Genomic DNA, 10,261 nt, shown 5'->3' on the forward strand with positions numbered 1-10,261 from the left:
GTTCAGGAAGGATGCAAGTGATCAAGGCCATCTGGACATACAAAAGGTAAAGCAAATACTGCTGGGAGGGAAGGAGTGCTGCATCTCAGGAGACATGAGGTGGGATTTGGAGATTTGGAAACACACTCTAAAGACCCCACTGTAGCTGTGCAGGTTTAATTTTGGAAGCAGATACTGTTGCTGGTTTGAATAACCTTGAAACTGACAACCTGTGTGTTAATTGTGAAAAGCCTTCTGGATAATTGCTGCTTAAAATACGAGTATCTGTTCATGAGATGGGAATGTAAATAAGCTGCCATCAGCTAATTGCAAGTGACTGCAGTGATTCCATGTTGATATTTTATAGAAAGGATCTTGGGTCATGGTGTAAGCCTTAAGCCAATGTTTAAGCCTTAAGCAAAGGGAAAACTAAATGAGAACTAATGTTTTAGGGAGACTGTTCCCCTAGTCTTAATTACTGCAGTCTTTGGTACTGAGCATTAAACTGCAGAATTTCAGGTCTGATCTGCTGTGTTACTGTATTGCTAAAAGAAACTGAATAGCATTGTGAGAATGTAAAGAAGGGAAAAAGGGAAATAAAAAGCTTTTCAAGCCATTACATGATACAGTATGTAGTTAAAATAGTGGTGGCACAGGCAGATTGGATTAGGAGCATGCCTGGGCTCATTTTCCTCTTAAAGGCATCCCTGATTATGTCAGAGGAGGGGAATGAACTAACTATTCAGGCTGCATATGTGTGTGGGTGTGTGCACCTAAAAATACATGTCCAGGTTTCACAGAGAGAAATTTGTATTTGATTTCTATTCTGACAGTATTCTGTGAAACAATTTCTGTTCATTCTGAACCTGGCCATATAAAAACCTGCTTTCCAAAACAGCTGCTGCTGCAGTATTTTGTCATTGACTTGGTACATGAATATTTTTTGGTCTTAAATACATCTGTTAGTCACTGCGCTTCCTGCGTGTTTTCATTCAGTGATGTCCAACCACCATCAGTGGGATGTGGAGAGAAGCTAAAGCAGCTGGTATAGCTCCTTAATCCACAGACCACCTGATCTGAAGCTCACATGGGCTAGTGTGCAGAGCTAAACCAACTGTGCTGGCATCCAGGAGGGACTCTCAAGTCATGTTTCAAGAAGAAATTTTCTCCTTCCTCCCATGAAGAAAATACTTTCCTTTTTGTACCTCTCTTAATGTACATTCCTGAAGTGCTGTATATGCAAGAGTTTGCATTCAGCTCCATTATGTAATGTAACCCTGAAGCTACTCCCTTTTGTTAAACATGCACTGTACTTGTTTTCTTGTGAGAAAAACACGTGTGCAGATCACATCCATCTTATGGTTTCTCTGTCCCATTTTCCTGGCTACATACTCATTTAATAGGCAGCTGAAAAAAATAAAAAGCTCCAGCTAGACATTTTCAAAATAAAATTCTCCTTGGTTTTCCAGATAGAGTTACAGAATAACAAATCAATGCTGCCTTTGTGCGATGCTGCATGACTCTTACTGGAGTCATAACTGTGGAATGGAGTCTGTGGAGATAGAAGATAATCTGGCCATAATACCAAGGGGACTTAAATAATAATAATATATATTGCCAATTGCCAAATACTTCAGTGTTTATTTCCCCTATTTTTCTTTTTTTTTCAGTGCCTGAACTTTTAAATGTCTGTCTTCAAATGAAGTAATACCTTGTGTTTGAAATGTGATTAATGTAGGCTCAGTGTAATTGCCTGAGACTTGTTCTGAGAAACATCCCTGCTAGCTGATTACTTGTATAATGTTTGTAAACCTCCCAATCCCCATGTGACAACCTAATCCTTTTGTATTTGTATATTTAGGAAGCATCATTCTATTGGCACAAGGCACAAGTACTAGTTGAGGATACTTGGTGGCTCTGAGCTGAGTTCTTCCTCTTCCATATATTTTATAAGACCTGGAGGCAGACAGCACCTCTAAGATCAGAAACACAAGAGGAAGATTGAGAAACTGAATCAGAATCTAGAATCAGTATTTTAATAACAAGGTAATATTTTCTTTAAAGCATTAAGTGATTGCTATGGTTACAAGCACTGTAAACAGGATATTCCAGTTGCACAAATAATGATTGAATTTATCCTGCTTTTAAATCTGTTTTCTGCCAAAAAATATATTCAACTGTGTGGAAGTCTTTCCTTGCCATTGGACAGCCTCTCCATTTGGTGCAGTCACCACTGGATTGGCTGCCAGGTTGATGGCAAAAGGGGATCAGGCTGCAGACCCCGGCATATGGCTGGGTGGAACATGGAAATGGAATGGTTGGAGAACAGTAACACAAAGTGTAATCTGCTGCTTCAGGCACTGTGGCAGCCAGGTTGGTTGGAGTAAAAAGCACAGAGTAAGGGCTGTTTCCAGTCAGAAGTTTTAAGGCAATTCTTCCTGATGATTTTGTCCTTACTTAAAAATTGGCAATGCTTGTGCCTTGTTGAGTTTAACTTCCTCTGCCTCTGGCTGTAAGACTCCCTGTTCCACTCCTTTACCTCTGCCATCCCACTCCTGCTGGAGCTGAAGGGATGCTCACAGCAGGGAGAGATCATGGACCTGGCTCCTTGCTGACCCACTGACCTGGCTCTGTGCACCGCGGTGCTTGCAGGCACAAGATGCAGTGTGAAGAGTCGGAAGCCCTGGAGAGGGCCAGCATGGATATGACTGGGCTGAATTGTTTTGCTTCTGCCATCTGCCTCTGTCATCTCTGATACACTTGTGACCTGAGAACGATTTATCTAAAAGGAAAAGCAAGGCAAAAAGGAGCAGCACTTGGCTGCCCTTGTTGCTGTGTGTCAATGATGTGAGACATGTTATGCAGGGAACCTAAAGCATCATGAGCCTGCTCAAGTTCCCTTTTACCACACAGACATCTGGAGAGGATCCTTGCTTCATTAGTCATGCACTGGAAGATTGGTGGGAGCCCACTGTCACTACCATGGTGTGTGTGACTGCTTAGTGCTCATGGAGAGATGGGGGCCCAGCTCTGCAGCAGGTGGAGCAGGATTGCCCGCCCATCTTTGCTCTCTAGGAAGATCCTAATAGAAGTAGGATTCAGCAGCTGCCTGTTTGTGGCTGGAAAAATGAGAAATGAGTAGCTTGCAGCAGATCTAGGAAGCCAGGACAGGATTTTGGCAATGTAATTGTCCTCTGTCTCCTGAAGTCTGTGGAAATGGGATTATGCCTGTTTATGCCAGAAGATTTGTACTAGTGCTTTGGATAATTGATGGACATTGGAACTTCAGAGTACAGGTATTGCTGAGAACAAGCACTGTACAAATTAGTCTAGTCATGTGTTTCTCAGATCTCATTAGCAAGGAATTCTTAATAAGAATTATAATATTAATGAGGGTTTATCTGCTAAATCCCTTTCACAGGAAGAAAAGAGTCAGAAATCTGACTCATATGGTAAGGTGAGGACATTTAGCTGAAGGCATGAAGAAGGTGATGGGAGAATTAACATAGCAGTTTCTCTCTGGAACGTGTGCAGCAGAGCAGGGCTGGAGGGAGAAACGTTCTGACTCAACAGACTGGGGGAGAGGTGGAATTCACACTTTGGTGAAGACTAGGAGAGCTTCACTCAAGCTGTTTGATGACTCAGTTTATTTGCAATATAAAATTTAGCTGGTGAGAAACCGTTGTCAAATACAAAGGACTTCCTCTGGTCTCTGTCTTGTCATTAAGGTCACTAGAGCTGGTGGGAGTTAACACCCTTAGCAGTGGTCACAGCCCAAGGCAAGGACACCGTGGGAGGGGAGTTTGTGGGTTGCAGTCAGCTTTTGCTGAGGATGGTGTCTGCATGCTGGCACTCTCCTCTGCAGAGTTGTCAGGGCCTTACTGGAGTTTTGTTATTTGTGTAGATTTTGATGTGCTTCACATGCTTCACGTCTAGCCTCTGATGAAAATGTGCTGGCAGGAGAGGAGCACTGGAGGGCCCAGCTCTGCTCCTGGGTTGAGAGCAAGGCTGCCCTCTTGTCTCTTGACCACTCAGCTGCCACCTCGGCACAAACACACATCTACACCTAAAGCATTTGGACTTTCCAGGTCAGTTTACTACTGAATATTCTCTTCCCTCTGTGCTCAGCTGCTGATTAGTGGAAACTTAGTTTTGTGAGACAAGCCAGAGACAGTAGGCCAAGTTTTAAACTAGGTGTTTATAATCTTCAGAAAAAATACTATGTGACTGTGAACTCTCATTTTCTTCTCATTCTTTTGATGGAGGCCAAGGCATGATAAATGTGCATGTGGGAACTTACAGTGGTTTAACTGTGTCAATTTGAAAAGGTACAAGACCCAGAAGTGTCAGTACTGCACTTTCGGAAACCTGTAGTGTGGCAACAAGGACCCCAAAATAAGTCTGACTTTCCTCTGCTGTACTGTTGCTCCCTCTCACTGCTGTAGGTGCACACTGCAGCAGCACAGGGGAGGATATTTCAGACAGGCTTTTGAGTCCTGGAATCAGTAGTGCTAGGCCACAGACCATGTGAGACCTTCATCATATTGTCTCAACTTTGCCCCTGTCTTTTGGGACCAAGCTGATGCCTCACAAGTCCTTGCAGTTACATAGTTCATCAGCCGTGACTGTTAGCTAAGTTGATTGAGCAGAAGTTTTCAAAATAAAAATATATATCCAACAGACTTCAAAAGGGTTATCACACACATACATTGTTCAGACTTTGGTGGTTGGAGAACCTCTGGGGGATGGCCTGTAGGGTATGTTTCTGTTTAATGTCTTTAAAATGATCTGGAAGCAGCAGTCGAATGTCCTGTTGGCAGATTTGCTCATAGTACTCAACTGGGAGGTGCTGATGACTCTGGAGGGAGGAGAGGCCCTGGAGAGGGATCTAGATAGATTGGAGTACTGGGCAGTGATTCATGGGTTGACATTCAACAAGTCCAAATGCTGGATTCTGCACTTGGCTGGAATGGAGCAACATCAGGTACAAGTAGAAATGGGGACAGGAGTGTCTGGAGAGCAGCTGTGCCAAGAGGGATCTGGGGGTGTTGGCGGGCAGCAGCTCAGTGCGAGTCAGCAGTGTGTGCCCAGACAGCCAGGAGGGCCAATGCATCCTGGGGGGCATCAGACACAGCATCACCAGCTGGTCCAAAGAAGTGATTATCTTGCTGTATTTGATGTTGGTGCAGCCTCACCTGTTCTGGGGCCTACAATTTAAGGAGGATGTGAAGGTCCTTGAATGCATCCAGAAGAGGGCAACAAAGCTGGTGGAAGGGCTGGAAGGCATATCCTGTGAGGAGTGGAGGAGGACTTGGGGTTTGTCTAGTTTGGAGAAAAAGAGGCTGAATTTTGACCTTGATGCTCTCTGTAGCTTCCTGAGGAGGGGACATGGAAAGGGAGGTGCTGATGTCTTCTCACTGGAATCCAATGATAGGATGCATGGGAATGGTTCAAAGATGCAACAGAGGAGGTTCAGACTGGGCATTAGAAAGCTTTTTTTTTTTATCAAGAGGGTGCTCAAGCACTGGAACAGGCTTCTAGAGAAGTGGTTGATGGCCTAAGACTGTCAGTGCCTAAGAGGCATTTGGATAGTGCCATTAACAAAATGCTTCAATTTTTGGTTGTCCCTGAAGTGGTCAGGCAGTTGGACTAGATGATCATTGTAGGTCCCTTCCAACTGAACTGTTCTACTCTATGCTATTCTACTCTAGAGTGGCTTGTCAGTAACAGGCTGTAATGACAAGATAAAATGTCTTTACAAGACTGACTTAAGCTTCTTAACCTTTAAGGATTACAAAAGACTTTTGCTTGTTTTGCTTTCTCTCTTTGAACATGGCATGCCTGGGTGTGCTTTAACCAAGTTCTTGTGCTGCTGCATTTTTCTTCTTAATCCTTGTAACACTTTGCTTGGCAAGCAGGAACAGTACATGTGGAAAGTTCATACACCTGTGTAAATGTTATTGTTAACAATTACTGCTCTGCTGAGGACTCAGAAAGTTTTGGCAAAACCTCAGGAGAAAAACTCTATCAAGCACAGGGACCTGAGCCTATGGGAATTAGTGCTCAAGTAGCTGTTGCTGTACCACACATCCTGTGGGAGCTGCAGTTGCAGAAGGATGAGGATTTTGTGTTCCCAATGGACCTAGATGAACCCACCTGCTGGCCAACAGTTTTTCCCTGCTCATCTGACACAGTTGCCTACAAAGTCATCCCCTGGGAAAAGCCAGGTCAAAATGATTTGGTTTGCTTGAGCATTTTCATAACTAAATCTAAAGCTGCCTGAGGCATTTTCACCAGGTTGGGTTAGAAAATGATCAGTTCAGCTGCTATGCTGAAAAAATTGGTGAGGATTTCTGCTGTGATGGAGTTCATGGTGAGATACTGGGAAGACTGGTGGATGACTGGGGACTGGTGGCTGCTTTACTTGGATAGCAGCAGTGTGAACAGGCAGGGAACGCACTGCTGCAGTTAAACATGTATGTACGTGGGTTCTCTTGTTACGAAACGAGAATGTCCCGTGCCATCTCAAGAGCTGGTTTTGTCCGGCCTGGAGAAGGCTCAGAGGAAATCTTAAACTAATGATGGGAGGCTATAGAGAAGACAGTGATGCATAATGGCAAGGAGAGAGGCCAAGGACATCGGCTGCACCAAGGAAGATTAGACAGAAGAAAATAATCCACTTTGAAGAAAAATCAAATATGGGAACAAGTATCCAGAGACACTCAGTCTCTATCCTTGGAAATACTCAAAACTAACAGGACCTGAGCAAGCTGATGTAGCTTAAAAATTGGTCCTGCTTCCCCAAGGAAGGGGAGGTGATCTCTAGAGTTCCCTACCAATATAAGATATTACATGATTATAATTTTTAATGGCATCTTAAATTAGATGAAAGCAATTGGTCTTACTGAGCAGTAAATGTTACTTGCACTCAAAATAATTCACAACCACATTTACTACCCACATTTTACAAGCAGCAATATGAGGCAGAAAGATCATTCAGACAGGGTCCTGAGTACAGAGATCATAATGCAATATTTACAGAGTTCCAGATGCACCACTTGGTGTCTGCATTCTGTGTCTCCCCCTGCTATCCACTGGTGCCTGTGGGATTGTCCAGGGTGCAACAAGGAACTCAGGTCCTCCACAGGGTAGAAGGGCACCAAGCAGAGCAGCAGTGTCCCTGCAGCTGTGGTGTTGCAAAGCTTACACCCCTAAAATGTCTTACTACAGCTCTGCAGGTCTGTAACAGAACATGCTGCATCATTCGAGATGTTACATTAATACATAAGTAAGATGTCAGTATAGTATATGTCAATTCACCAGTAACTGTGGCTTAAGCTGTGTTTTGTTGAGAATCTGTATTGTTATGTGTGTAACAGAGACACAGAAATAGATAACAGCAAACATCATAAACTAAAGATGTGGAAGTCCTGGGTGTGTTAATGTCAGCTGCTGTTCTGCACACACAAGGTCACTGTGACCTTCTACAGAAAGAGAAGTTCAATCTATTTTTGTCCTCACTTTGTCTGGAATAGGGTTAATTTTCTTCCTAGTAGCTGGTACAGTGCTGCGTTTTGGATTCAGTATGAAAACAATGTTGATAATACACTGATGCTTTAGTTGCTCTAAGTAGTAGTAGTTTTTATTCTAAGTCAAGGAATTCTCAGTTTTCCATGCTCTGTCAGCAAGCAGGTGCACAAGAAGCTGGGAGGTGACATGGCCAGGACAGCTGACATGAACTGTCCAAAGGGGTATTTCACACCTCAGAGTGAAATGCGCAGTATATGAACTGTGGGGAGTTGGCCAGGAGCTGCTGATTGCTGCTCAGGGATGGGCTGGGCATCAGTCAGTGGATGGTGAGCAACTGAATTGTGCATCACTCATCTTTCTTGGGTTTGTTCCTCTCTCTCACTTGTTATCTCCTGTTTCATCACTATTATTATTATTATTATTATTATTATTATTATTATTATTATTATTATTATTATTATTTATTATGATGTTTTAATCTATTCCAGTTGTTAAAGCATTCTTATCTCAGTCTATGGGTTTTACCTTTTCTGATTTTCCTCTCCATCCCACTGTGGGGATGAGGGTAGGGAAGGTGTGGTTACATGGTTTTTAATTGCCAGCTGGGGTTAAACCATGGCACCTTCCTGAGGAGCCATCTGAATGTACCATGCTGTTGTGTACCATGCTTGTAAACTGCAGTTATTGTCACCTAAAGTGTTGTGGGTGTATTTAATGACGCAGAAAATGACAAGTGAGAGAAATGGGTTGACCAAGGCAGGTGCAGAAATTTGCTGCTAAGACATCTCTCATGGTGGCAGGTCCATCTCTTTCTGACCCTGTGTCAAGCCTATTTCTGTCATCAAGACTTTTCTGAACAGACTCTCTAGCTGTGCAGAACAGCACCAGTTAAAGCTGTGGGTTTGTGCCATGGTCTGGCAGTCTAGCGATGGTCTAGAAGCACAAACTTAAAACTGTCTCCAGTTGATGTAATTCAAATGTGACCCTGGATTTCAGGAGGTAACACTGCATTACCAACCCACAGAGGCTGCTTCCAGTAAAAATGACATGGACTTCACTGCTTTTCTTCCTTCTGTGAAAAAAATGCCTCATTCTTTTGACATTTCATTCAGCTTCCAGTGTAACAGAAGCAGAGTCTTGTGTTCTGGGATGCTGTGGTTTATAAATATTGATTTAATGAGATTTTGTAATAAAAGAAAAAAGAAAAGAAAAGAAAAGAAAAGAAAAGAAAAGAAAAGAAAAGAAAAGAAAAGAAAAGAAAAGAAAAGAAAAGAAAAGAAAAGAAAAGAAAAAAGAAAAGAAAAGAAAAGAAAAGAAAAGAAAAGAAAAGAAAAGAAAAGAAAAAGAAAAGAAAAGCAGGAAGGAGAAAGAAAGAGAAAGAAAAAGAAAGAAAGAAAAACAAAAAGAAAGGAAGAAAAAAAGAGCAAGAAAGAAACTTAGTACATGCATATTGCTGAGTCATTTTGCCAATTAGCCTCTTCCACAGTGACTGGGAGCAGAGACGTGATCCTTGAAGTTTGAGTGATCACCCTGCTGCTGGCACTTGACCTGTTCTCCTCTATGAGATCCAGGGTGTCTGTATGGATGTGTGAGAGCTTTCTTTGTGTGCAGTTCCAAAGGCTGCAGCTGGTCATTATCATTGTGTGTTGGATAGTGTGTCTTCCCCGTCTTTTTGTGTTAGGGGTCAGACTGAGAATTAAAATACAACTTTCCAAATTCTGTATTTGGTCCAGGAAATGTCTGTTAAAATAGTCAATGCAAAGGCTACCATTAACTCTGAGAACAGCATTATACTCCAGAGTTAACATCCAAATTTGTGGATTCCTTTATGAGCAAAGGATGGGTGGAGTTCAATTAGCAGTTACAGTGACCAGAATTGAGGTCATGTTTCCAGAGATACCGTCAGAACAAAAACCCAACGGGATCACTGCAATGATCTGAGTTAAAATTAGCTCTTCTTGGTGATTGTGGTGGTGTATTTTTAACCTGAATTGTTTGAGTGACCCAGTTCAAACGCAGCCGTGCAGCAGCACACTGGTGAGGGCAGCGGGTGCAGCCTCTGAGTGGGAGTAATGCCTTGAATGGGGGCACAGGGGAACAAGCTGTAACTCATGTTTCTGCCAGAGCTGGCATTTTATTTTTATTTCTCTGGAAACTGGTGGAAACACATGGGAACAGATAGCACGATGACTAGCACCACTTCACTCTTCCCTTGGGACTTAAGGTTTTTTCCTGAGTAGGTTTGGCTGTGACACTGGAGGTGTGCTCAGCTTGCAGCTTTGTTTTTTCAGAACCTGAACTAGCTGGCTGTGTGCAGTATGAAGCTTTCCAGTGTCAGCCATAGGGCACTTAAACTGAGAAACAGAAATTCCAGAAAGCAAATGAATGTCAGCAAATGCTGATTTTTAAAAAGCTGTTGCTTTTCTTTTTTGTTATTGTTGTTTTTAATAATGCTTCCCAAGGGATGGATTGAAATAGGGTCTGGACATCACAGTGCCCAACTTTAGTATTGCTGACATTTGAAAAAATCATGGAATGATAAAGCTAGGAGGGACCTTGAAAGATTCCCTGTCTGGGTGAGATCTGTTGCTGTCCTCGTGCCCAGGTCACGCAGGCCAGCTCTCATAGCTCTGTTATTTCATAAGGGTTCCTAGCTCTGTGTCCACAGCACATCTCACTGGACTGGCACTTGGGGATTGGGCCTCAGAGATCTTTCCAGTCCCCTGGTGTCTGAAACATAACCCTTTCTTTA

This window comes from Aphelocoma coerulescens, chromosome 3 (genome assembly GCF_041296385.1).
Source record: "Aphelocoma coerulescens isolate FSJ_1873_10779 chromosome 3, UR_Acoe_1.0, whole genome shotgun sequence".
NCBI lineage: Eukaryota > Metazoa > Chordata > Aves > Passeriformes > Corvidae > Aphelocoma > Aphelocoma coerulescens.